Raw genomic sequence first — 27777 nt, 5'->3', positions numbered from 1 at the left:
CAGCTTGAACATCTGGAAGTTCACAGTTCACGAACTGTTGAAACCTGGCTTGGAGAATTTTGAGCATTACTTTACTAGCATGTGAGATGAGTGCAATTGTGTGGTAGTTTGACAATTATTTGTCATTGCCTTTCTTTGGGATTGGAATAAAAACTGACCTTTTCCAGTCCTGTGGCCACTGCTGAGTTTTCCAAATTTGCTGGCATATCGAGTGCAGCACTTTCACAACATCATCTTTCAGAATTTGAAATAGCTCCACTGGAATGCCATCACCTCCACTAGCTTTGTTCGTAGTGATGCTTTCTAAGGCCCACTTGACTTCACGTTCCATGATGTCTGGCTCTAGGTGAGTGATCATACCATCATGATTATCTTGGTTGTGAAGATCTTTTTTGTAGAGTTCTTCTGTGTATTCTTGCCACCTCTTCTTAATATCTTCTGCTTCTGTTAGGTCCATACCATTTCTGTCCTTTATCGAGTCCATCTTTGTATGAATTGTTCCCTTGGTAGCTCTAATTTTCTTGAGGAGATCTCTATTCTTCCTCATTCTGTTGTTTTCCTCTATTTCTTTGCATTGATCGCTGAGGAAGGCTTTCTTATCTCTTCTTGCTATTCTTTGGAACTCTGCATTCAGATGCTTATATGTTTCCTTTTCTCCTTTGCTTTTTGCTTCTCTTCTTTTCACAGCTATTTTTAAGGCCTCTCCAGACAGCCATTTTGCTTTTTTGCATTTCTTTTCCATGGGGATGGTCCTGATCCCTGTCTCCTGTACAGTGTCACGAACCTCAGTCCATAGTTCATCAGGCACTCTATCAGATCTTAAATGCCATTTGAAATTAACTTCAGGAAGTAAGCAGAAGTAGGATTATTTAGATAAAACATTTTTGGCTTTAAATTAGTGAATGGTAAGCATAGGGAATAAAGCAGCAGTGTGTTATTGTGGCATTAGTTATCTGCTGTTTTTAGGCAAAATATCTTCTTAAAGTCAGTCTCTAGTATATCTTTCAACATTACAACTGTGCTTCATTCCTTCATAATTTATATTGTATTAGAATTACAATGTATTTTTGTGTATTGCTGTAAATAAATACAGTTAAAAGCTTAGCTTTGTAACATAATGATACACTTTAATTCATTGTGATTATAGATACTTAAACAACATGGATTAAGTATGTCATATCATAATGTTTATGTTCACCATCAAATCTCAAAATAATTGTTTAAATTCATTGTCTAGTTAAGAAAAATGCACTTTTTTCTTTTCTCAAATTAGAAATTTGCATGGAGAATGAAAAATTACATATAAATTATATAGTCGTAACATTACTGTGATCTCTCAGATGAGGAAATAAATCAAGGGAAAAGGCACTAGCTTCTTGGAGTTGGCAAAGGGAAGGCAAAAAAGAAGCATATAAAAGAGAGTCACAGACAATTTTAGCTGCTCTTCAGCTTTGCCTTCCATTGGCTATTTGTGATGGAGGAAAATTCCAAAGCACTTTGTAAAGGACCCAGTTCTTACAAGTTTAGATTCCAAGAATACATTGGAGCTGGATAACTCCTGCTCCAACATTTGAGACAAGTGAGTTCATTTAAAAAAAAAAAAAGCTGTCTTCCTCTTAAAGGAGATACCTAGACTTTGTAATTATCCTCACCTCGCTTTCTGAGCCCCTCAAGTGGCAGACACCATCACTGAAAAATCACTGGCTTGCCCAGAAACAAAGAGTGTTGAATAAATGTGCATGGGTCACTGACACTATCTGCTATAGTGAATTTTTGTATTTTTATTTGGATATACTTTAATAACTAATTAGTAAGGTACTCCCCCAAAGGACTTTACTGGAGATAACTGACTTTAGAATATGGAGTAAATCAAAGGCTATCTAGAAAAAAGGCATATGGTGTAAAAGACCAAATTGAATACAAGTATGTTTTCTGTAGAGTTGGGTTTTTATAGTGCTGATTTTACCAGCTGGCTGGTGAGTTTGAGGGCTTCTTAATAGTCACACTGCTGGGACTCAAATGCTGATAGAGACTTTAATGAAAAAAAAAATAATTTGAGTAAAAATTTCTGCCATCTGTTGCCCTTCATTGGGACCCCAGTGTTAAGAATAATTCATACAATTGCTGGCCCTTTATATTTCCTCAGCAGTAATAAAATTTCATAAAATTGTGTTTGGTGGTCTCAAAGCTGCCCTGCTTTATGTAACTGGAGGATGTACACTAACATAAGGGAATCAACATGAAAATTTGCTGCAAAGATAATTTGTCTCTAGTCCCTTGCTTTAGGGTTACAGTGATGTGTAAGTATGGGAATGCATCTTAAAATAAGCTTTCCAATGTTATTAGCTGGTAGAGGCATGAGAATTCAGTCTCTCAATACAGTTAAACAGTTGGGCACTTCATTCTTACTTAAATATTGTTTGCCTTTTATTGCTGCTTAGAAACTCTTCTGTAACTTCTTGGCTCCTATGCGTCTTTTCAGAAGTAGTAACAGATTTATAGGGAGTTTAGCAAAGGACAGAAAGTCAGAGAGGGGCTCTAAGTTGTTGCCTATCAAATGTCTTTTGTAAAATAAGTATATTAAAATAATTGGATAATCTCAGTGGCTTGTTCTTCAAGTTCTGTTGTGCAGCATGGTATGTTTAAGATGAAAAATTGCTATACATTATGGAAAAGAAATAAGAACTGAAACTATAAGTTACTGTAATAGCCATAGCAGTAAAGAGCCGCTTAAAATGCATGAAAACACATCATCCCCAAGAGATCCCCATTCTTAGAGTAAGAAATTATCAGGAGAGTAAGAATCTACAAAAAATACGTAAAGTGAAGCATACTAATTCCAAACTCCAAATTGGGGGGAAAAAACCCTGCTCACATCAGCATGGAAGCATTGTGAAACATAAATTATTTAATGAAAATTAATTAATTATTTAATTAATGCTTAATTAATGCTGCTGCTGCTGCTGCTAAGTCGCTTCAGGCATGTCTGACTCTGTGCAACCCCATAGACGGCAGCCCACCAGGCTCTCCCATCCCTGGGATTCTCCAGGCAAGAACACTGGAGTGGGTTGCCATTTCCTTCTCCAATGCATGAAAGTGAAAAGTGAAAGTGTCACTCAGTAAGTGTCCAACTCTTCATGACCCCATGGACTACAGCCTACCAGGCTCCTCCATCCATGGGATTTTCCAGGCAAGAGTACTGGAGTGGGGTGCCATTTGGTAATTTTTATGTACAATACTTTGCAAAGAGGATGTTCTAGCCACTCTGATCTCATTGCTGTCTCTCCTCGCATACCTTCTTCCTATTCCTTCTAACGCTAGTTCCTTCCATTAAATTTGTTTTTCTTTTTGCTAGAGGTTCTACCCTATCCACAGTCTTTATCCCCTGTGTCCTAATTCCCTCCCTCTCAGGACTTTTGTACACTTCTCTACTTACATATATCTGTGTTCTGATGTTATCTTCTCAGATATGCTTTTTGTAAATTCTCCTGTTTTAAAAAGGCCATACACACACAGGCTTAATTTCTCTCCGAATTATCCTGCTTCAGTTTCATCATAACACTGTCAATTTTTGAAATTTTAATATATGCACGTTTATTTTCTCTAGTTCCTACCAGAATGTAAATCTTGCAGGGACCTTGTGTTTCGTGGTTCCCAATATACCCTCAGTACCTAGAACAATCTTTTCATACATGTAACACATTATATTCACTATAATGAATAATTGGATAAATGAATTATATTTTCATCATATTATTTGCCTAAACAAACTATCCCCAAACTTGTACTTTCTGCCATTTTTACCCCATCTTCTATGCAAGAAAATCTTCCTTTCATGGAGCCACCCTCTCTTCTTTGTACAAAATACTTGAAACACTCATATTTGCTGAAAGTTTAACAATATGATGGCTTCTATTCTCTGATCCTTTGAGTATATCATAAATATCAAAATTCATTCGACAAACGTTTAGTGTCAGCCTACTGTGTGCAAGGGAGGCACTTGGCTTGTGACTAGGGATACAAACTTGGCAAAGTGTCCCCTTTCCTTTAGTAAGCTCACAGCCTCATGTGTTCATCACATAAAGTTCAGTTCAGTCGCTTAGTTGTGTCCCACGCTTTGCGACCACATGGACTACAGCACACCAGGCAGGCCTCCCTGTCCATTACCAACTCCCGGAGCTTACTCAAACTCATGTCTATCGAGTCAGTGATGCCATCCAACCATCTCGTCCTCTGTTGTCCCCTTCTCCTCCTGCCTTCAATCTTTCCCAGAATCAGGGTCTTTTCCAAGGAGTCAATTCTTCGCATCAGGTGGCCAGAGTATTGGAGTTTCAGCTTCAGCATCAGCGTATGAAGGCCAAGGTAGAAATGCATGACAACATGTTAACACTGGAGCCAGCATAGCAAAATAAGTGTTTTTCTATAGCAGTTAAGTATTTCTTACCCAGTTAGCGCAAGTGGTAAAGAATCTGCCAGCCAATGCAAGAGACATAGAGGCATATTTGATCCCTGGGTTGAGATGAACCCCTCGAGAAAGAAATGGCAACCCACTCCAGTATTCTTGCCTGGAAAATACCATGGACAGAGGAGCCTGGTGGGCAACAGTCCATGGAGTTGCAGAGAGTCAGATTTGTCACTCCTCCATAACACTGCTGGGATTCCCAAAGCCAACTGGGAGAAGATTTTAGGAAACAGAAAAGAGCAATATGGTGAAAGGCAACATAAGGAGAGAGCTTGCTCTGAACAAGTCATACAAAGAGACTGAGAAAATGTTCTGACATGAGTTGTAAATTTTGAACGATGATAAAATTGACAAATTATAGTACAAGAGGCCTGTTCACAGATGAGTTGGTTCAGGATGAACTATTCATCAAGCTGAATAGCAAGTATCTAGTCATAAGAATGGTGAATCTTCCTACTGTAGAACCAAATTATAGGTACAAGCCAGAGATCAGGGTTGTTTGCAAACATCACAGTTAACAAATTTTTAAATTCTTGTTCTTTTGTGAAGCTAGAGTTGACAGCACTTTACTGGCAGTAAACTTGTTTTAGGCTATTTTGATCAAAACTAGTAAGGAGGAAAGATTCAGGGACATGAGTGAGTGAAAGATAGTAGAGAAGTCTAATATGAGTGCATATCAGACCACGTGGTGGCATATTTCACCTTGAGATTTTATTGGCTCACAATTACTTTCTCTTTGTCAATAAATAATTTTACTTTATAGATTTAGAGTCCTCGAAGTTTTAGTGCCCTCCTTGTCCTAGATACAGTCATTCATTTCACTTAATTGGATCATTTTGAGGAATAATTCAACCTGAAACAAACTAATATTGCTACCATAGGCTCTAGAACTCCATGTGGAACGCTGAACTGATCATTATTAGAGTAAATATCTCACCTATGACATCCTTCAGATGTTTGACAATTAAAGGAGTTTGATATACTACATAGTACACTAAATATTATTGACACTGTGAATATTAAATTCTCCAGAAAAGGTATCTTATGGGGCCAAATCCTGCTAGCTGCCTGTTTTTGCAAATAGTTTTATTGGAACCCAACCACATTTATTTACTATCTATAACTGCTTTCTGGCTACAGAGGCAAAGATAAGTGGTTACCATGGAGACTGCCTGGCTCACAAAGGCCCAAATATGAACTATGTAGCTTTTTACAGAAAAAGTTTATTAACTCTTGCTTTAGAAGATAGAGTAATAGTGTAATAAAAAGTTGCAATAAAAGTACAAGGGTCCTTCTTACCATCTCTTTAAATATTCTTTCTTCTTGAGCTAACAGTAAAATAGACTTCAACCATGATTATCAAATACACTAAAAGTCATGGTAAGAAAACATAAATCAAAATAGACTTGTTATTAGAGTCAACTTCCAACTCCATGCATTAGAAGAAGGGGTAAAATTAAAAATAAAAAGATTTTAAAGTCACTTAAGTAGTGTGTGGTGGACTTAAACATTTTAAAGAGAATATAAAAACTATTATCCTTACTAATAGTACTGCCAGGTCCTCTTGAGTACCTGAGCGTCTTCATGGGACAATAAATCAAGTGTTTTGTCCAAGAGAGTTCTTGAGGTGGTTCTGCCAGAGCATTTCTCCCATCACCTCTATGGTCCTAAGCATAGGACCCAAGCTGGGCCAATCATATTCTTTCTTGAGACTTTTAAACTTGAGAGAAGAGATAAGTTTGGACTTCGTCCGTTCTAAAGAGAATGCCTGGTCAACACCAACAAGCGACCCTTGCTGTGGGCTCCCTCTAGAGTCCTGATTGTCCCAAGTTTGATTCTTTGATTTTTCCCTTCCATCCTCTGAACTCCATTTTCTGAATGTGGATTTCCTTACTGGCAGAGACAGTTTCTATTGCTTATAAGTAAAGAACTCTAATGGAGACCTAGTGCCATCAGAAAAACTCTTCTTCTAGCCTGGTTCCTTTTGTAAATACATTTGAGTACCCTTGGAGAGCCTGCACAGCATAGCCATTTGCATGTAATGAACAGTGTGCAATACTTTGTGATTGATGTGCAATTTCTATTTGACAGGAGAAAAACAATTAGGATCAACTGTGGTCGTATATTCCAGAATACCAATGTTGTTTTCACACTTTAAGTGTTGTTGGATCATTATATGAGATTCATAATTTCATCCTGTTGTACCCACTTTTGCATTACCATTCAGTCTTAATTTATTATACACTATTAAAAGTTTTTAGGTAATTTGTTCTTATTGCTACTCAGACATTAAAATGTCTTCAGGCTGTGAAAAGGAATAAATTTAATGTTCCAGCATAGTTATCCAAATCCTGGCATTACAACTAATAGTACAGGCTTATATTGTATTGTAAATCCTAGTTAACATGGATTTATTTTGAAAATCCCTTTTACTGCTATTTTTAAATAATACATTTTCAAACATTTTTGCCCTTGAATTTCTATTTGTTTCTAAATAATATATGACACTTGTATGTGCTTACAAAAGGACAATATATGTATTTTTAAATATTAACAATGGATTGCTGAAACAACCTTAACTTTAAAACAACACAGTTGTTTAAAAAATAATAAGCTACACATCATGGCTTAACAGAGGCTTGTAAACCTTTGTTTAAGATCCACATGCTGTAATAAGCCAACACTACCAATCCGTAGTTTATAGGATTTTGCAATTGTTATCTTAAAATCAGGACTATCCCTAAAAGAGTATTCAGGGCAATTCAACCAGTACATAACCACCCAAGATACTGTCATCTAAGGAGACAGAATTCTTTAAATCCTTCATAGTCTCCTTGGGATATCATGAAGAACAGAAATTTTGAAATAGAATTGTAATGATGTTCAAATAAGAGGAGTCCATGACACCAACCACTCCCATGCATAAGGCTGGGAGTCTAATCAGTTAGTTGTCCTGCCTGAGGGATGGATCTGTCCATGAAATTACTCTTATTTTGGAGAAACTGTGTAGCACCACTATGTTTGAACATTTACCACTAGCAATTCCTTCTATTTCAATTAACCTTTAAAATCAATACATGTATTCAGCAAACTTTTACTTTGGAGCTACTTTCTGTCAGACCCTGTGCTAGGTGCTTAGGACATAAAAATTAACAAAATTCCAGTCTACTCACAGAAAAGTCAAGGTTCACTAAAGATGATAGACATTTAAACAATTGAAACATCAATCATACATTCAGTAGAGGGATATTTAAGCAACTAAAATAACATCTAAGAGGTGTAATAAAGATATGTACAATAACAGGTGTTGGGGAAAACACAAGAAAAGGATTGACTAATTGACTAGAATATTTGGAAGTGTTTCACAGGAAAGAAGATGAGGGAAGCCTCAGTTCAGTTCAGTTGCTCAGTTGTGTCCTACTCTTTGCAACCCCATGGACCACAGCACACCAGGCCTCCCTGTCCATCACCAACTCCCAGAGTCTATTCAAACTCATCTCTGTTGAGTCGGTAATGCCATCCAACCATCTCATCCTCTGTTTTCCCCTTCTCCTCCTGCCTTCAATCTTTCCCAGCAACAGGGTCTTTTCAAATGAGTCAGTTCTTTGCATCAAGTGGCCAAAGTACTGGAGTTTCGGCTTCAACATCAGTCCTTCCAATGAACACTCAGGACTGATCTCCTTTAGAATAGACTGGTTGGATCTCCTTGCAGTCCAAAGGACTCTCAGGAGTCTTCTCCAACACCACAGTTCAAAAGCATCAATTCTTTGGTGCTCAGCTTTCTTTATAGTCCGACTCTCACATCCGTACATAACTACTGGAAAAACCATAGCCTTGATGAGATGAACCTTTGCTGACAAAGTAATGTCTCTGCTTTGTAATATGCTGTCTAGGTTGGTCATAACTTTCCTTCCAAGGAGTAAGTGTAAGTAAGGGGGAAAGCCTACATCCAGAAAAAGGGGAAAAAATTTAAAAAGTGAAGGTGTTATGAGAAATTGTGGTTTAATTGGGACACAATAAGGATCTCTTGGACAGATTAAAGATGCATGGAAAGAAATGGGAAAGGTTAGGACTCATTTCCTTTTCTCCTGGTTACATTTTTGGTTTATTTTTTCTCCTGTTTTTTTTTTTTTTTTTAAATCTAGTAGGCTAGTATTTTCCAAACTGTGAGTCATGATATCAATTTTTATATCACCATCAGCATTTGTGTTTAGTGAAGCAAAATAGAAATTTTCAGGGTTCATCACAGAGGAAAGTATCATTTCACTGATTTTTTTTATAATCGTGTGTGTGTGTATGTGTGTTGTTTCTGATTGTCAAAATAATAATTGTGATAATATGAGTATAAGGGAAAAATATTAGTTTTTAAAAAATTAAGAAGTCAGTTTAGAAATGGATAAGTAGGGAAGATGGTATAAAACCACGTTTACAAAAACAGGTCCAGAAAGATGTAACACAATACTTATTTAATTAATATTTATAGTAATATTTATTTATTTAATTGCAGTAGTGTTTAAAGTTGCTTTTAGTTCCTTTATATTTAAATATTATAAGAAATATTATTTGATGTGATTCTCAATAAAAAAATAGAAAGTAGTAACATTATACTTATAACTTTTTATGACTTAGAACAATTAAATAATTTTATTCCAAATCACAAGCAAATAACTAAAGGCCTTGGAAACTGAATATTATGTGGCTTACTGACCATTAGCCAGAAGTTTGAAATGTTAAGAACAAGTTAAATCACATCTCTGTCTAATAAGTATTGTGGAAACTAATAAAGAGAATAATATCCACCACTCACTATAGGGCCAGGCCCTCCTAAGAGGCCTTAAGGATATTAAGTAATAAAAATGAAACTTCTTTCATCCATAAAAATGGTATTTAGTGATCAGTATAACCCCAATTAAACCCATCTTATGTCATTATCAATATGGGTGACACATAACCTCTTTATTGCTATGGGTTATCATTTGACCCATAGTTCATCAAAATCAGAGAATTAGAAGTTATTTTTATTATTAGAGATGATGTTAGACTTGTTACTGATGACAATAACATTAGTCATAACATAATAAGGCACTTTCCAATTTATGAAGCCCTTTCAATTACATTGTCATATTAATCTCCTACTGAGATATAGATTTGGGAGATCCTTTATGAGCTACCAGGTAGCTCAGCTTGTAAAGAATCTGCCTGCAATGCAGGAGACCCAGGTTTGATTCCTGGGTTGGGAATATCCCCTGGAGAAGGAAAAGTCTACCCACTCCAGTATTCTGGCCTGGAGAAATCCATGGACTGTGTAGCCCATGAGGTCACAAAGAGTCAGACACGACTGAGTGACTTTCACTTTCACTTTTCTTTATAAGATGTCTATTATTGAGGGAACAGTAGATACAAAAGCACCCATGATTTGAAATAAAAGCAGGATTTTGGTAGGAGGCCAGAATTTGGTAAGCAGCCCAGAAGACAAATCTGTGTGTAGCGACAGCTGATGTTCTCTAAGAAAAACCTTGTCCAAGGGACTTTCAAGAAGAGTCTTCTCCAATATCACAATTGGAAAACATCAATTCTTTGACACTCAGCCTTCTGGTCCAACTCTCACAGCCACACATGACTACAGGAAAAACTATAGCTTTGACTAGATGGACCTTTGTCAGCAAAATGATGTCTATCTCTCTCTTTTTTTTTTTTAATACACTGTCTGGGTTTGTCATGGCTTTTCTTCCAAGGAGCAAGCAGCTTTTAATTTTGTGGCTGTAGTCACCATCTGCAGTGACTTTGGAGCCCAAGAAAAGAAAATCTGTCACTATTTCCATTGTTTTCCCATCTATTTGCCATGAAGTGATGGGACAGGATGCCATGATCTGTGTTTTATGAATGTTGAATTTTAAGCCAGCTTTTTCACTCTCCTCTTTTACCCTCATCAAGAGGTTCTTTAGTTCCTCTTTGTTTTCTGTTAGGAGAATGGAAATGACTTTAAGTGGCAATAGCTTAGGGAACTCAGGTTCCCAGGTGGATGGTGTTTGCTCAGACTGGACAGGCAAATTTGGAACTCTTTGTGAAGGACATTGTAAGACCCATGCCCAAGTCTGTGTTTTAGCATATAAATAACAGTTACTGAATGTATTTTAGTAGAAGAGTGTCTGGACAAAAGTGGAAGTTTTAAAGATAAGTTTTGTTTGGGACACTTATGGTTTCTTGTGTACTTCCTAGGTTTTTACACTATAATTTTGGTGAGAACTTTGTAAGGCAAGCTGTAGCTTCAGTTCAGTTACAGTCATGTCCGACTCTTTGCAACCCCATGGACTGCAACATGCCATGCTTCTCTGTCCATCACCAACTTCTGCAGCTAGCTCAAACTCATGTCCATCGAGTTGGTGATGCCATCCAACTATTTCATCCTCTGTTGTCCCCTTCTCCTCCTGCCCTCAGTATTTCCCAGCATCAGAGTCTTTTCCAATGAGTCAGACCTTCACATCAGGTAGCCAAAGTATTGGCGTTTCAGCTTCAGCATGAGTCCTTCCAATGAATATTCAGGACTGATTTCCTTTAGGATGGAATGGTTGGATCTCCTTGCTGACTGAGGGACTCTCAAGAGTCTTCAACACCACAGTTCAAAAGCATCAATTCTTCAGCAATAAGCTTTCTTTATTGTCCAACTCTCATATGCATACATGACTACTGGAAAAACCAGAGCTTTGACTAGATGGGCCTTTGTCGGCAAAGTAATGCCTCTGCTTTTTAATATGCTGTCTAGATTGGTCATAGCTTTTCTTCCAAGGAACAAGCATCTTTTAATTTCATGGCTGCAGTCACCATCTGCAGTGATTTTGGAGCCCAGGAATATAAAGTCTGTGACTGTTTCCATTGTTTCCCCATCTACTTGCCATGAAGTGATGGGACCAGATGCCATGATCTTAGTTTTTTGAATGTTGAGTTTTAAGCCAGCTTTTTCACTCTCCTCTTTCACTTTCATCAAGAAGCTATTCAGTCCCTCTTCACTTTCTGCCATAAGGGTGGTGTCATCTGTGTATCTGAGGTTATTGATATTTCTCCCAGCAATCTTGATTCCAGCTTGTACTTCATCCAGCCCAGCATTTTACATGATGTACTCTGCATAGAAGTTAAATAAGCAGGGTGACAATATACAGCCTTGACGTACTCCTTTCCCAATTTGGAACCAGTCTGTTGTTTCATGTCCAGTTCTAACTGTGCTTCTTGACCTGCATACAGATTTCACTTTGAAGTAGTTTAGCATACTTGAAACAGTGCATCCTCAAATTGTTATTAGAGGAACATACATGACAGATTTTGTGGTCCTGTTATGCTTATTTTCTTTCTAGACATTCCACGTGTAAACACATTTTAAATGATTTATTTCTACTTAAGTATCCATCTGAAGGTGCTGTGTGTGTGTGTTTTGGTTGAAAATAAAGCGGCACATGTGATTAAGATGGACTCATTGTGGTCATAAGGGAATCAAGAATCTCACATTAAAAGATCAAATTAATTTAAAAAAAATAGGGCCAAAATTGGTTATTTTGTGTATCATTGTCAGCTTTCCTCAAATCAGATATTAAGTCCTTGCTTCCAAAAGAGGCAATACTACAGAATGGGTATCAGCGTGGGCTCTTTGCTGGTTAGATTCCACCAAACAACTCTCTCAATATGTAACTAAACAAATATTTGTAGAGGACCTACTATGCACCAAATACTATTCCGAGAAACAGGGATCTGGTAGTGAAACAAACAAGTATACACTCTCGTAGAGTTCTCAAAGGAGAAATAAAGGAAAGTCTGTGTAGTAATATTCCCATCTTTAATTTCTTCTTTCAAAATAAATATTCCTCTTTGAGAAATACGGTCCCTCATTATCTATAGCTGTCAACACTGCAATAATCATTTAGCACTTCTAAGTGATTTCTACCTTTTGGCTGATGGAAACTTGGAAGCCCTAACCTCTCATTGCACAGAACTGTTGATGAGTAAGAGAAGGGAATGACTTTCCCTGTATCTTGTTGGCTATCGCCTGACAATCAGAAAGAGCCATAGGCAAATTGCCAAGGGGCTAGGAGATAGGGTCACCCATGAAGAAGATGGAAAGAGAGGAGGGAAGAATGAAGGGTGTGAGAGATGAAGGGTCATCCCCTAAGTTAAAAAATTAGAGCTATAACAGGAGTTGGAAATTACCCTTAGCATCTTCCCTATACAATCTTTGGCTTTGCTTGCATGATCACCACTTCACTCATTTTTTTCATTTATTTCTCAAATAACTAAATGAAATAAGAATTATTCTTTTTATTTAAATCTAAATTGTAGAAAGTTAAGGAACGTTCTAGGAAGAAATCCAGCCATTACTTTCTGGGTCAGGGTGTTCTATAGTTCGCACAGAAATAGTTTCATTCACTAAAAGGAAACCCCAATCCTCCAATTCAAAATAAATTTTAAGAAAGGAAACCCCAAACTGAGGCAGTGATGCAGTCATTAATGATCCGTTTGTACAGTAATGGAATAAGTATTTTTACCATGAGCAAGATTTTTCCAAATTCCTGTGCTCTATCTCACTTTAAAGTGTTGTATTTGTGTGAATGCTAAAGTTCTTGAGTATCTTGTAAGTTCTAACAGCATCACATCAATACTGAGCTAATCCAAGCTTTGTTAGTGAGAAAAGTATATTCATTGAATGAATTCTTGGGTCTCCTCCAAATAGAGATGTGTTTTCCAAAGTTTCCTGATCATAAGAATCACAGTATTAGGCCTCTCTCTGGTGCTGCCATGTCCAATTCAGTAGCCACTAATCATATGAAATACTGAAATGCAGCTAGTCCCAAGATGAGTTATGAGTGCAAAACACATGCTGAGTTTTGAAGACTTAAAAGTAACATAAAAGGAAGTAAACTATTTCATTGCAGGTGAAAATGATACAATTTTTTCATATTAAAGTAAAACAAATACATTATTAAAAGTAAACTTTTTTGGTGTGGCTCTTTGAAACTTTGAAATTTCACTTGTGGTTTGCCTTAGGTTAGGGCTTCCCTAATGGCTCAGATGGTAAAGAATCCACCTGCAATGCCAGAGACCTGGGTTCGATCCCTGGATTGGAAAGATCCCCTGGAGGAGGGCATGGCAACTCACTCCAGTATTCTTGCCTGGAGAATCCCATGGACGGAGGAGCCTGGCGGGCTACAATCCATGGGATTGCAGAGTCGGACATGACTGAGGGACACAGCACAGTCAATGCAGAGTCTGATTTTCTTAGTTTAGAATGAAGTCCTATTTATTAAGGCCAAATTTTTTTTTCCCTTAATAATCAGGAAACTTTGGGACATTTTGAAGGGGAATAAATAGTTGATGCTCATTATTCAGACTAATTGGAGAAGGCAATGGCACCCCACTCCAGTACTCTTGCCTGCAAAATCCCATGGATGGAGGAGCCTGGTAGGCTGCAGTCCATGGGGTCGTGAAGAGTCGGACACGACTGAGTGACTTCACTTTCACTTTTCACTTTCATGCATTGGAGAAGGAAATGGCAGCCCACTCCAGTGTTCTTGCCTGGAGAATCCCAGGGATGGGGGAGCCTGGTGGGCTGCCATCTATTGGGTTGCACAGAGTCAGACATGACTGAAGCGACTTAGCAGCAGCAGCAGCATGCAGACTAATGGGAAAAGAAAACTGATGAAGTGGGTATGAAACAAAGAAATGATTAGGGACTGCCCTCCTTTTCCAGCATCACCTTCTTCCCAGCCTTTTTCTTTCCTTTCTTTCACCTCAAGTTTCACACTGCAGAATTCACTGTCAGTATTCTGACATAGGAACAGACTTAGAAGTGTAAACAGTCTTAAGTCTCCTCCAGGATTTTATACTTAAAAAGAAAGGAGAAGCAGTTCAAGATCAAGGGTTACTGTATAATTTGTGGAATAGGTAGAAGGGGCATGTTTTTGAGATAGGTACTGCAGATACCTCTGATGTGCCACTTCTGGGCACCCTCCCTCTTACTGAAAGTTCATACAGGAATAAAATTTGGGGAAGCAGCATTATTTAGTAGCTTTCAACTGAGCCCTCAGCCTTCATAGTCCTGACTTCTGCTAGTGGCTCAATACCCCAGAGGGCTCAGTTAAAACAGACTCATTCCAAAGGGGAAAATAAGCAGGATTGGCCACAGGGAGTATTTGCAACTGTCAGAGCTTTAGTGAATGTGGAGTGTCTCTTACAAAAGAAGCTGAAATTTCTGGTCCAAATCCTAGCTGAACTACTAATTATTATTTGTCTTCACAGTGCCTGAGGAGAAAGGTTATCAAAGGGAATCAATGTCCAAATTATAGTATGTATCTTGGCCATGGAAGTAATTGAATTTTAGCCAGTATTTGTTATTCTTTCATTTATAGTATGAGAAAGGAGTGTAATGAATCTAACTCTCTGTCCTGGCGTACCTCTCTCATCACATTCACAATAAGTGCATGTCAATACTCATGCCTTTTTCATATTTCTGAATTTTATTTATTTTTGTTTTTTTGCATCACTTTGTTTCTGGTGGGTAAGAAAACAAAAGCCCACTATCAGCTGCAAAGTTGTTTCATCTTCAGTTTAAACAGATTCCTTTGTATGGTATTCAAAATCTTGCATGTATATGGCATCATGAAGCTAAATAGGTTTTCATATGCTATGTATTTTTTAAATAGACATTTATATTTGCAGATTATTAATATGTTGTAGGTCAATTGAGGACATTTTCAATAATAAAGTATAAAGGAAATCCATAATCCTCCACCTAGTGTCAAAGTGAAATTTTGTTAATTTTCATGTAATTCATGATCAGTACATGTTGGATTTTATTTAACACATTGATGAGGGAGCCAGTAGCAAGACAAGTCAGCTACAAAAGAAGATACAGGAAGTAAATGCTTCTATATCAGTGATTAAAAAAAATTCTGGAATTAGATTGATAAGTTTAATTCAAAACAAGTTAATATCCTACAGCATCTAGGGTTATATTCTCTACTGGATAAAAAGGTCATTTACATGATATCAGTTTTCTACAAGTTAGAGTTTAACCTTACTGAGTAGTAGGACTTCCCTGGTGGCTCAGAAGGTAAAGCTTCTGCCTGCAATGCAGAAGACCTGGGTTCGATCCCTGGGCTGGGAAGATCCCCTGGAGAAGGAAATGGCAACCCACTCTAGTACTCTTGCCTGAAAAATTCCATGGACGGAGGAGTCTGGCAGGCAACAGTCCATGGGTGTCACAAAGAGTTAGACATGACTGAGCGACTTCACTTTCACTTGACTGAGTAGTAAAATGTCTGGACTCAAATTAATAGTAAGCAGTAAGGCAAACAGATTTGCATTTCTCTGAAAATGTAGAAGCCCTTTTGAGGGCATGGGGGACATTTAGATAACACCCTACTGTGTTACTTGAACATATACAACCGTCCCATGGCTTAATTTTCAAGTTTTGTATAATTTTCTCTTAAACTAAAAATAGCTACTGTTAATTTTTTAAATGTTTCTTCACCAAGTCTTTTCTTCCTATGGATTTTCAGTTGGAATGTGCTGTATATTTATCACCCATTTGCAATTCTACTGGTAAAGCTTAAAGATCATCAATTAATATATCCCAAATGTTCACAATTCCTTAAGTGTTAAAGAAAACATATCAGCAACACAGTCTTACACTTTCAGGACATGGTATTATGAAAAATCTTGACACTTTAAATACTGCCTTTTTAGTGTAAAAAATGTGATAACTGGGTACTTCCGGTAACCACATAAAAAGATTATCATGATTCCAGTCACCAAAAAAAGCATATTTGTCAATAGGAACAGATATGTCTACCCCTTTAAAAGGTAAATCACGTTGATTCTACTTTTTTTTTTTTTTTTTAACTACCATGATGATAAATGGAAAGCAGTTGATTTGGTGCCTCTGAAATTTATGTCTGTATAATTTTTATCACTCCATATCATTACAGAATTCTTTGGGGAAAGGTACCTTTGGGTATAAGAGGAAAATATTACATGGTTCAGCTAAATAAATTGCAGGGAAAGGCTGAGGATTTAAATATACAAATTACGCAGGTGTCTAATCCAGGAAGCAATATGAGAGCATGAATTTAAAGGTAATACTTGTTACTTAAAACTGGCCTATTATGATCCACATGAAAAAATATAAGGAAAAAGTTTACAAGTAAATAGTATTTTAAATATACATCAGAAAGAATATAGAGAATTAGAAACATATGGATATATGTTCCATATATTTGGATTCAAAAGTCAGAACTCATAAATCAGTTGTGTAAAATAGGTGTTACCTCGTTAACACATAAATGCCAGGAAGTTCCTTTAGCAATAGTTGAAATTAAATTTCTACTTTGGAGAATCTCCATAAATTTATGACATTGTGCAGCTGCAAGAAATTTGAGTCATCTTACTATCAGTGTAGTTCATCCAAAATTTATGGAGCCCCTGCTTGTGTGCCAGGTCAGTGTTAAGGAATCATCAATAGATAGTGGTTCTTTACTGTGTATGCCATGTATCCCTTTAGCAGTGTGGTGAAGCCCATGGACTCCTCAGAATAATAACTGAATGCAGCATGTAAGTATATAGGATTACAAAGGGCACCAATTAATATCAATGCAAAAATAAGTTTTATCATCATAATTTTACTATATATGAGTTATATTACATTGTGTTATTATATAAGCTTCCTTTTTAATACATTAAACAATAAGATCCAGTAAAAGTTAATAAGCACTGCACTTTCTTTTTTTGTTGTGATAAGACATAACTTGAGATTTACCCTCTTTGAGTTTTTTTTTTTTTAATGCACAGTAAGGCATTGTTAACCGTAAGTACAGTGTTGTACAGAAGATCTCTAAAACTCATTCCTCTTGCCTGACTGAAGCTTTATATCCTTTGAATAGTAACTCCTCATTTCTCCTTCACCCTAACTCCTGGCAACCACCAATCCATTATCTGCTTCTAAGAGTTTGACTATTGTAGATACCTCAGATAAGTAGAGGAGAAGGCAATGACACCCCACTCCAGTACTCTTGCCTGGAAAATCTCATGGATGGAGGAGCCTGGTAGGCTGCAGTCCGTGGGGTTGTTCAGAGTCGGACACAACTGAGTGACTTCACTTTCACTTTTCATTTTCATGCATTGGAGAAGGAAATGGCAACCCACTCCAGTGTTCTTGCCTGGAGAATCCCAGGGACGGTAGAGCCTGGTGGGCTGCCGTCTATGGGGTCACATAGAGTCAGATACGACTGAAGTGACTTAGCAGCAACAGCAGCAGCAGCATATAAGTAGAATCATTAAGTATTTGTCATTTTTTAACCGGTTTGTTTCTCCTTACATAATAGCCCCCACATTTATCCATGTTGCCACAAATTACAGGAATTTTTCCGTTTCTAAGGCTAAATAATATTCCATTAATACAATATTTTCTTTGTCCTTTCATCCATTGGTTGACATGTAGGTTGCTTCCATAGCTTGACTATTGTGTATAGTGCTGCAGTGAGCATGGGGAAGCAGAGAGAGCTCTTTGATATCCTATTTTCTTTCCTTTTGAATGTATATCTAGAAGCAGGATTGGTAGGTCGTATGGTGGTTCTGTTTTAAATTCTTTGAGGAAAGGGACAGATACCCCAATATAAACTAACACTATATGTGTCAACTGAAAGTGATTAGGCTTCTACCCAGATGGGAGACACATTGACAAAATAAAAGGAAGCGTTCCAACTTGTTCATTAAAATTCAAAGTCTTTTGTCTTATTGATTTTTTAATCCTATCATCCTAAGAGTACATAAATACGTGCATGGCTGATCTAAACTCTTCTCCTTTCCATGTGATTGGTAGATTAAACATTATTTTCTTCTTGTATAAGAAATAATGAAGAGAACATAATCAGTATATGTACACTACCTGTAGAATCAATAATTGTTTTGAAACATGATATAAAGTAAATTTTGAATAATGGATTTTTTCATATTATAGCCATTATAATACCTAGTACTAATGCCTTACATGTACATACCTCTTTACAGTTTATATTTTACTGGAGTTGAATGATTTTCAAAAGTTAGAAACCTCAAAAAACTTTAGGACTGGACCTAGGTTTTCTTTCTGCAGAGCCAAGGCTGTTTTTACATAGCTCACCAAAAAGGGAGAACCACTGTGGAGTGAAATTTCTTTGATATCTGGAACAATACTGTAGAAACTTAAAGGTATTATCCAAGTTGTCATAAGGCTATTATTTCTCTACATTATAGAACTGAAAGACAGCCTTAGTGGCTCAGTGCCATGTTTAGCCATACTTTACATTGTTTAGGACTGGAAATGTGCCTGAAATATACATTGTTTTATTTTCCCCCCAAATAGCTTCTGTAATATTTGAAATCTGACAAGCAACCCAATGATTTCCAGTGTAACTGTGAAGTTGTTAAAGGCCCAGACAAAAAGTCAAAACAAACACCTCAACCAATAGATAGCAGAGAAAGTAGACTTGAGTGAAGAAATGGAGGTGGGTGGGACAGAGAATAACAAACAACTTCGTTGACAATCTTAGGGATCTTTGGCCTCTCAGAATCTTTTTGATTCTCCCCAATCCATTTCCAGCAAGTCTCACATTTGGAACAGGGCCCACAAAAGACTAACTGTGGTTTTGTGTTTCCCACAACAACAGAGAGAAAGAGGGGACAACGGACCACATCTTTGCTTCTTAGGACAATAGTTGCTCCTGGCATCCATGATCCACTTTCCTACCTTTTGTTCTACCTCACAGGCTGTTCCTTCTAAGTTTTTACAGCTAGTTCCCCCTGTTCTTCTTGACCCTTAAGACGGTTGTCTTCAAAATTTTGATCATGCTTTCCCATCAGAACAAAAATAGAAGCATATTTCTTCTCACAAATGAACATTTGTTTTTATATTTTACTATGTTTAAATACACATAGGCAGGTATATAAATCAAGAAAGGTCAATAGTAATACACATGAAAGGATTAGCATTTCTCTCACACTCCAGTTAATTGTGCTGAATCTCTCAGGCATGCCAGTGGCACAGTTTGAGACCACATCTTAATCCTTAGGTTTCCCAGGGTCATATGCTCTCCTCCTAGGTGACATCATCAATTTGGGTGGACTTGAATATCATCTTTAGTTTGGTAAATACTCAATGTGTATCTCCATTACAGACTTCTCTGAACTAGAATCCTGTGCATTTATCTGTATATGATACAATTCCTTGGCCTTCATACATGCATCTTTGACTCTTCCCTTAAAATGTCTCCTCTGTCCCAGCCCTCATATACCCTACATCAGCATCTTATTTCTACCTACTAGGTTAGTGAGAAATCAGCATCAACATGATCCTTTAATTTTCTTCCTTTTCTACATCTACTCCACATACAAGTGATGCACTCTGATGTCCATCTTCACAATTTATCTTGAATTTACCTTCCATTCCTCTGCTTCACCCCCACATGAAGCTAGAGTATCCCTGCCTTCTTGCCATCTTGGACCATAATCTCTTATTGACTATTCCTCGAGAGAACAAAAGTGATCTTCTTAAACTGTCAGACAGATAAGGACATTTTCATTCTTGACTCCCTTAATGGACTTTTCTTACAATTAAAATGAACTCCAAACTCCTTATTGTGGCTTACACTGAACTGAATTACTGAATATACTATATTTCTATCTTTTCCATGCTCTTCTCAAGTCACATTTCTCAGTTCATATATTCTAGTTATGCCACTGTATCTTTACTTTCTGAAACACCTTAGTGCCTTTGCACGTGCTTTTCCCACTTTCTTTCTTCCAATTCAAAGATAATGAAGAAAATAGCTCTTCCCTTTATCTTGCTAGGCACTTCTTCCCATTTAGATATCATATGATGTGAAATGAATCGCCAGTCCAGGTTCGATGCATGATACAGGATGCTCGGGGCTGATGCACTGGGATGACCCAGAGCGATGGTATAGGGAGGGGGATTCAGGATGGGGAACACGTGTACACCCGTGGCAGATGCATGTTGATGTATGGCAAAACCAATACAATATTGTAAAGTAAAAATAATAATAATAATAAAATTAGAAAAAAAATTCACCTGCTAGATGTGTTCACTGTACGCTCCCTTATATATGTGAGGCCTGGGCCTGGGTGACTGCAAGTACAGTTGTCAAGCTTTTTAACAAACTGGATAACCATTTGTTTCTGCACAGCACATTATCTTTACATAGGAGCAATCAGCAGAAAACGTAAAGTAGCCAAGCATTCTGTACTACAAAACACCACCTTAACAGTCAGCCATCATTGCCCAACTGTTGTACAACTGAGTCTACTGCACAAAAATACATGAAACTAGAAATATGTTTGATAAATAATTCTTTAAAAAATTATTTTCACCTTAAATTTCTCTGTATCGATGCAGATCCAGATTACCATTTAAATACAAAGGTAAATAACACATGTACATACACTTATAATAACTTCAAGTAGGTCTTTATTTTTAAAAGAATGGTGGCAATGAAGAGTCAATCACTAGACAGTCTTTGACTACTCAGAAAGAAAAGGCTACACACATTTTCTTAAGTCTGCTGCTGCTGCTGCTGCTGCTGCTAAGTCGCTTCAGTCGTGTCCGACTCTGAGCAACCCCATGGACTGCAGCCTACTGGGCTCCTCCATCCATGGGATTTTCCAGGCAAGAGTACTGGAGTGGGGTGCCATTGCCTTCTCCTTTTCTTAAGTCTAGAGGCCACAAAGTAGATAACAATCTGTTTACTTTCAAAGAAAATGCAGTATATAAGGATAAATGAAACTTTACCTCAAATATTCAAACCAATAACAAAGTTGTTCATCTCACTAATATAAAAGATATGTGAATAAAAGAAACAAAATACCATTATGAAATGAATTTTACCACTTGAGGCAAAATTCGAAACAAGTAAAAAGTTACACAATGTGTTAAAGAATAACCTTTTCAACACACAGTAGGTAATTTCAAAGCCTGTCTGATCACCTGAGATGTTGATCTTCTCCCCCTGCTGTCCCCCTCATTCCCTTCCACACACACCCCGCTCCTAGCTTTCAGGTTGTTCATTAATTCTTTATCATTCTAATATGACACCGCTCCTTCCTCTTCTGGAAACCTGGAGGGATTTTTTGATTGTCCTCAGGACCTGTACTTTCTTCTTGGTGGAAGGCTTCTGGATCTAGACCTAGATGTGCTTGTTGAGGAAGATGTGGACTCCAAGGAGGACTTGGTACTTCCAGTGGAACTTGATCTCGAGGATGATGGAGAATTATCACAGGAGCGAGATGGAGACTTTGAGCAGCTGAAGTGAGATCGGGCCTGAGATGGCGATCGGCTCCTGGTGCTGGACCTGCGGCAGCGACCAAGCCTCAGGCTGCGGCTCTGGCGTTCTTGACTCTGGGGAGGAGTTTCCTGGCTGCGGCCTTGGTGGAAATCTAAGAGGCGACCACGGCGTGCCATCTGCACCTGCAGAACATGGCCATCCAGCATGACCCTGTCTAGGGTGTCCATGGCCTCCTCGGCGTGGTGCTTGTCGTGGAAGCAGATGAAGGCAAAGCCACGGGACTCTTGAGTGAAGCGGTCCCGGAGGATGTACACATCGCCGATAGGCCCATACTTCTCGAAGATGCACCTCAGGGTGCTGTGAGAGATGCGGTCGGTCAGGTTGTCCACCTTGAGGGAGATCAAGTCGCCCACGTTGGGAGGAGGACGACTGTAATTCATGACCTTTGTGAGCTAAGCAGAGAGCCCCCAGAACTGAATTCTGAGCTAGCTGCAGTCTGAAAGGCTGCAAGGACGACGCAGGCACTAAGTTTGCCTTGGCTTTGTTCAGCCTGAAGACTCTGCCTCTTTGCGTCAGTTGACCTCAGCCGGTGGCTGCTTATTGACCCCCGAATGTTGAGCGTTCTGTCCGTGCGGATTGTCTCCAGAGCTGAGACTGCTGGAGGAACAGCTCTGTACCAGTTTTCCTTTTTTAGAAGTGAAAGTTCATGACTATAATATCATTTTATGACTTTTCCTGTATATGTCTAAACACGCAGTTTTAATTATGGGCAAAAGTATATGCATATAGGTGTAATTATGTGACCAAGTACATGGCAGTGCTGATTCATGTATGCTAAAACGATTTGTTTACTTTGAAGACAGAAACAAAGTTTCAAAACAGATCATGAACAGATGGGTTGATTCAATAACACCAACAGGCAGGAGACCATGAGAGCCACCTGCAGGGTATGAGTTCTAATCAGAAATTCAGTATGAGAGCTCTTATTCTGCTTGAAAAAAATAAAAAATAAAATGGGGAACACATGTATACCTGTGGCAGATTCATTTTGATATACGGCAAAACCAATACAATATTGTAAAGTTAAATAAAATTTTAAAAAAAGAAATACAAAAATAAAAGTCAAAGTTATGATCTGTCATTCCAAATTACATAATTGAATATAACTCAGATTACTAAAAGTTACTGTTTTGTTATTAATTAACTAGATATACTTTTTGATGGAGTAAATTCATTTGATATGACTTACATTAAAAATGCTTTTAGAATTAATAATTATATTTCATCAGATTGTTGGCAAGGCATCTTTTCTCATGAATCATGTCTATTAGGCTCTAATAAATGAGCTTGACAGTAATGGGGTAGAAAATAGTATTTTATTAATTATTTCTCACCTTCAGTGAGCATTATGTACTCTTTACAAGTGTCAAGGAGAGGGAGAATTTCCCCTCTATCCCTCTTGAGTTCTATTGGCTGGATTGATAAGAAAATTCGCATAAGGCAGATTAACAGGAGAAAAAGGAACACTTTAGTTCTTGTGCACAGAAGTCTCACAGAAATGGCACCTAAGAAGTAGACAAAGCAGGCAACTTTTATACTCTTTAGGTAAACAGTAAATTTATGAGGAATTGACAGGGCAAAGAATTTAGGCTTTGGGTGCTTAATTAGTGAGGAATTTAAACAGTGTGGGCTTGGGGTAGTCAATTGTATACAGGCTTCTCAGCCGAACTCCCTCTCTCTGGTGATAAGGATGTCCTTCAGCCTCTAGATGCAGGAAGAGATTCATCTCCCGCTTTCAGAGAGAGAAAGAGAAAGGTCTTAAGTGTCCCTTTTGTATTGGCCGTTTCTTAAGTAAATGTAATTTAAAATAATCAATATGCTATTGAGGCATATGGGGCCCTGGGCCCCAACAAAAGTCACTGCATCTTCTGCATGTTATTAATTGCTATGTATGTGCTCTGGTTATCCACTACTGCATAGCAACCTACATCAAAATTTAGTGGCTAGAATTTTATCATTATTTTATCTCATAATTCTAAGACACTGAAATCCAGGCAGTAGACTGTAGGACTCATTTCTTCATTTTATCCGCTGAATTAGCTAGGGTGACTGGGGTGGCTCTCTTGGAACTACTGCGTGTTGGCTGGTTCCCATCCCCTATCCCCCCAGCCCCTTTATCAGAGCCTCTCCGTGTAGTCTGGCAGATTTCTACTCTGGTTAGATTTCTTAATGGTCAGGTTTATAAGAGACCATAGCAGAAGCACCAGTCCCCTTAAAGTCTGCTGCTGCTAAGTCGCTTCAGTTGTGTCCGACTCTGTGCGACCTCATAGACGGCAGCCCACCAGGCTCCCCCGTCCCTGGGATTCTCCAGGCAAGAACACTGGAGTTGGTTGCCATTTCCTTCTCCAATGCATGAAAGTGAAAAGTGACAGTGAAGTCACTCAGTCGTGTCTGACTCCTAGCAACCCCATGGACTGCAGCCTACCAGGCTCCTCCACCCATGGGATTTTCCAGGCAAGAGTACTGGAGTGGGCTGCCATTGCCTTCTCCATCTTAAAGTCTAGTACCAGGCCAATATGTAGTATCAGTTCTGCATCTCTTCTATGAGATTCCATTGTCAAAGCAACCATGGGCCAGACTAGGTTCAAAGGAAGGAAAAAAGAATCTCTCAATGAAAAAGTGTGAGGATTTGTGGTCATTTTTAATCTACCATAGTCAATTCCCTGGACAGATAACATCAACATTCTCACATTAAAACGTACATCCACCCCCTTTAAAGACCATTAAGCTCTTATTTTCTTATGATAACATGTGACCATCTCGGACTTTGCCATTTTAATTAGGTCTGGATATAGAAAACACTTCAGGTGTATTTCCTCAAGTTTTATTCCTCTTAAACAGAAGACCTGTAGGATAAAATGACAGGTTATCCACCCTTTTCACATCTAACATATAATACTGAGATGGGCTTGAAACTGAAACTCTTAGTTGCTCAGTCATGTCTGACTCTTTGCAATCCCATGTACTGTAGCCTGCCAGGCTCCTTTGTCCATGGTATTCTCCAGGCAAGAATACTAGAGTGGATTGCCATTTCTTTCTCCAGGGAATCTTCCCAACCCAGGGATCAAACCCCAGTGTCCTGCACTGGCAGAAGGATTCTTTACCATCTGAGCCACCAGGGAAGCCCTAAGATGGACATAGGATGGCCTTAGTTGACATTTCTATTCAAAAGGAGGAATGGTTCACAGTAATTCTAAAATTCTAATGGGCTTTTGATTCCAGTTTCTTGGTTTAGGGCCCAGGACCATTCCTGGGTCACCAGTTAGTCCTTTAATATCTTAGTTCAGCCTTCTGAGTCATCCTGCTGCTAAGTCGATTCAGTCGTGTCCCACTCTGTGCGACCCCATAGACAGCAGCCCACCAGGCTCCTCTGTCCCTGGGATTCTCCAGGCAAGAATACTGGAGTGGGTTGCCATTTCCTTCTCCAATATATGCATGCATGCTAAGTCGCTTCAGTGTGTCCGTCTGAATCATCCTGTCTTCCTTAAATGGTCTGTGTTTGTAGCTAAGTAGCTTTCTTAGTGTGTGCACAATGTTGAGGGTACCAAGTATTCTTTTCATTCTGAACTGCATCTGTCCCTTTTAGTCTTATCTCATGGTGCTTCTAACAAGCACAAAATTTCCCTCTCCCTTTCAACCTCCCACCCCCCATTCTCTATTGGGCTTGCCTGAGATTCTTATTGGGTGTTCACTCTGTTAAACAAAATCTACATTCGCATTTCTTTCTAAGATAAGACCTTATCTACCTTGGGCTACCCCTGTCTGAGGCTAATGTAGGTGGCCTAGCAAACAGATTTGGAGAGGAATGCTCTAAAATCATTCTAAGATCTTAAACAAGGATTGTATAGCTCCTTTACTTTACTTCTTTACCCTGAGACTACATTTTATTTTTCCAGGTTTTATTTTTTGCTCTGAGGTCATTGTTGAACTTTGATTCTTTTCTTAGCTTGGAAGTCTATCCTGGGCATTCTATGTTTTATGTACAGTCTTTTCTAAAACTGAATAATTCCTTCTTTAGTTTATCTCTTTCTTATAGTATCAGAGGCATTTAAAGAAGTCAATCAATTTTTTTTTTACTCTTTCTAGATATCTCCTTAGCCAGATTTATGAGTTTACTAGGTCCACTTGCCATTTTCCAAAATACTCCATGTGTTAGTTTTGCTAATCATTTTGCAGTAAATAACTTACAGTCTAGTCCTCCATGTATTCATTGACTTTCTTTGAGTTGTTTCAAAGTTTGACAGAATTATGTCATGGTCCACTGAGGGACACATAATATACATTTTTTTAGTTGTTTACGCTCCTTTATCACTTTCTCAATAGAAAGGATTTTAGTTCTTAATTACCTGTTTCCTTAAGAGAAACTATTCCCAGGTAAAGGTGAATTGATGGATGTGCTGTGCTTAGTCCCTCACTCCTGTCTGACTCTTTGCGATCGTATGAACTGTAGCCTACCAGGCCCCTCTGTCCATGGGGACTCTCCAGGCAAGAATACTGGAGTGGGTTGCCATGCCCTCCTCCAGGGGATCTTCCCAACCCAGGGATCGAACCCAGGTCTCCCACATTGCAGGCGGATTCTTTACCATCTGAGCCACCAGGGGAGCCCAAATTGATGCATCAGTTCAGTTCAGTTCAGTCACTCAGTCGTGTTCAGCTCTTTGCGACCACATGGACTGCAGCATACCAGGCCTCCCTGTCCATCACCAACTCCCAGAGTTTACCCAAACTCATGTCCATTGAGTCGGTGATGCCATCCAACCATCTCATCCTCTGTTGTCCACTTCTCCTCTTGCCCTCAATCTATCCCAGCATCAGGGTCTTTTCAAATGAGTCAATTCTTTGCATCAGGTGGCCAAAGTATTGGAGTTTCAGCTTCAACATCAGTCCTTCCAATGAACATTCAGGACTGATCTCCTTTAGGATGTATTGGTTGGATCTCCCTGCAGTCCAAGGGACTCTCAAGAGTCTTCTCCAGCACCACAGTTCAAAAACATCAATTCTTTGGCATTCAGTTTTCTTTAGAGTCCAACTCTCACATCCATACATGACTACTGGAAAGACCATAGCCTTGATAGTTTGTCCCAATTAATAAAAATATGAGTGTACATGTCAGAAATGTTAAAAATTGTATGGACTTTTATCCATTTAAAGCAGCAGTCCCCAACCGTTTTGGTATCAGGGACCGATTTCATGGAAGACAGTTTTTTCCACAGACCCGGGGTCAGGGGGATGGTTTTGGGATGATTCAAGTGCATTACACTTATTGTGCACTTTATTTTTAGTCTAATGCCACTGCTGACCTAAGAGGAGGTACTAGTCTGAGGCCTGGAGGTTGGGAACCAGTGATTTAAAGAACTCTGCCTTTACATAAATTAGTTTCGTCAGAACAAGACATATATTCTTCATGAAAATTGGGTCTGATTTATGTCAGAAAGGAGAGGATGCTGAACTAGTTTGGGGGGACTTAGATTCCTGTCCTGACTGGTTGGATCTCCTTGCAGCCCATCCTGAAGGAAATCAGTCCTGAATATTCATTGGAAGGACTGATGCTGAAGCTGAAGCTAAAATCCTTTGGCTACCTGATGCAAAGAACTGACTCATTGGAAAAGACCCTGATGCTGGGAAAGATTGAGGGCAGGAGGAGAAGGGGACGACAGAGGATGGGATGGTTGGATGGCATCACTGACTCAATGGACATGGGTTTGGGTGGACCCCGGGAGTTGGTGATGGACAGGGAGGCCTGGAGTTTTGCGGTTCATGGGATCGCAAAGTGTTGCACGTGACTGAGCAAAACTGAACTGAACTGAACTGATACTTTATATTGCTATCAAAAACCTATCCATAGGCTATAACTACTTTCAAAAAGAATTTGTTATTCAGATAAGATTGTTAGTTTTTTTTTTTGGAATTAGGCCAAAATAAATAAATATTTTAAAA

At 38.5% G+C, this 27777-nt stretch overlaps 1 protein-coding gene and 1 pseudogene across 21 annotated transcripts in view; one reads left to right on the top strand and one right to left on the bottom strand.

Annotated features, from left to right (window-relative positions):
• DMD (dystrophin) overlaps positions 1 to 27777 on the top strand; it is a 2667987-nt gene that overhangs the window by 1476281 nt on the left and 1163929 nt on the right. The window lies entirely within an intron of this gene.
• On the bottom strand, positions 18795 to 26645 carry LOC147340093 (serine/arginine-rich splicing factor 2 pseudogene; annotated as a pseudogene). The gene has a single exon (XR_015158866.1). The product of XR_015158866.1 is annotated as a serine/arginine-rich splicing factor 2 pseudogene (transcript).

This window comes from Bos grunniens, chromosome X (assembly GCF_055505025.1).
Source record: "Bos grunniens cultivar Pamir isolate PY7600 chromosome X, Bosgru_T2T1.0, whole genome shotgun sequence".
NCBI lineage: Eukaryota > Metazoa > Chordata > Mammalia > Artiodactyla > Bovidae > Bos > Bos grunniens.
This window is presented reverse-complemented; position numbering and strand designations above follow the sequence as displayed.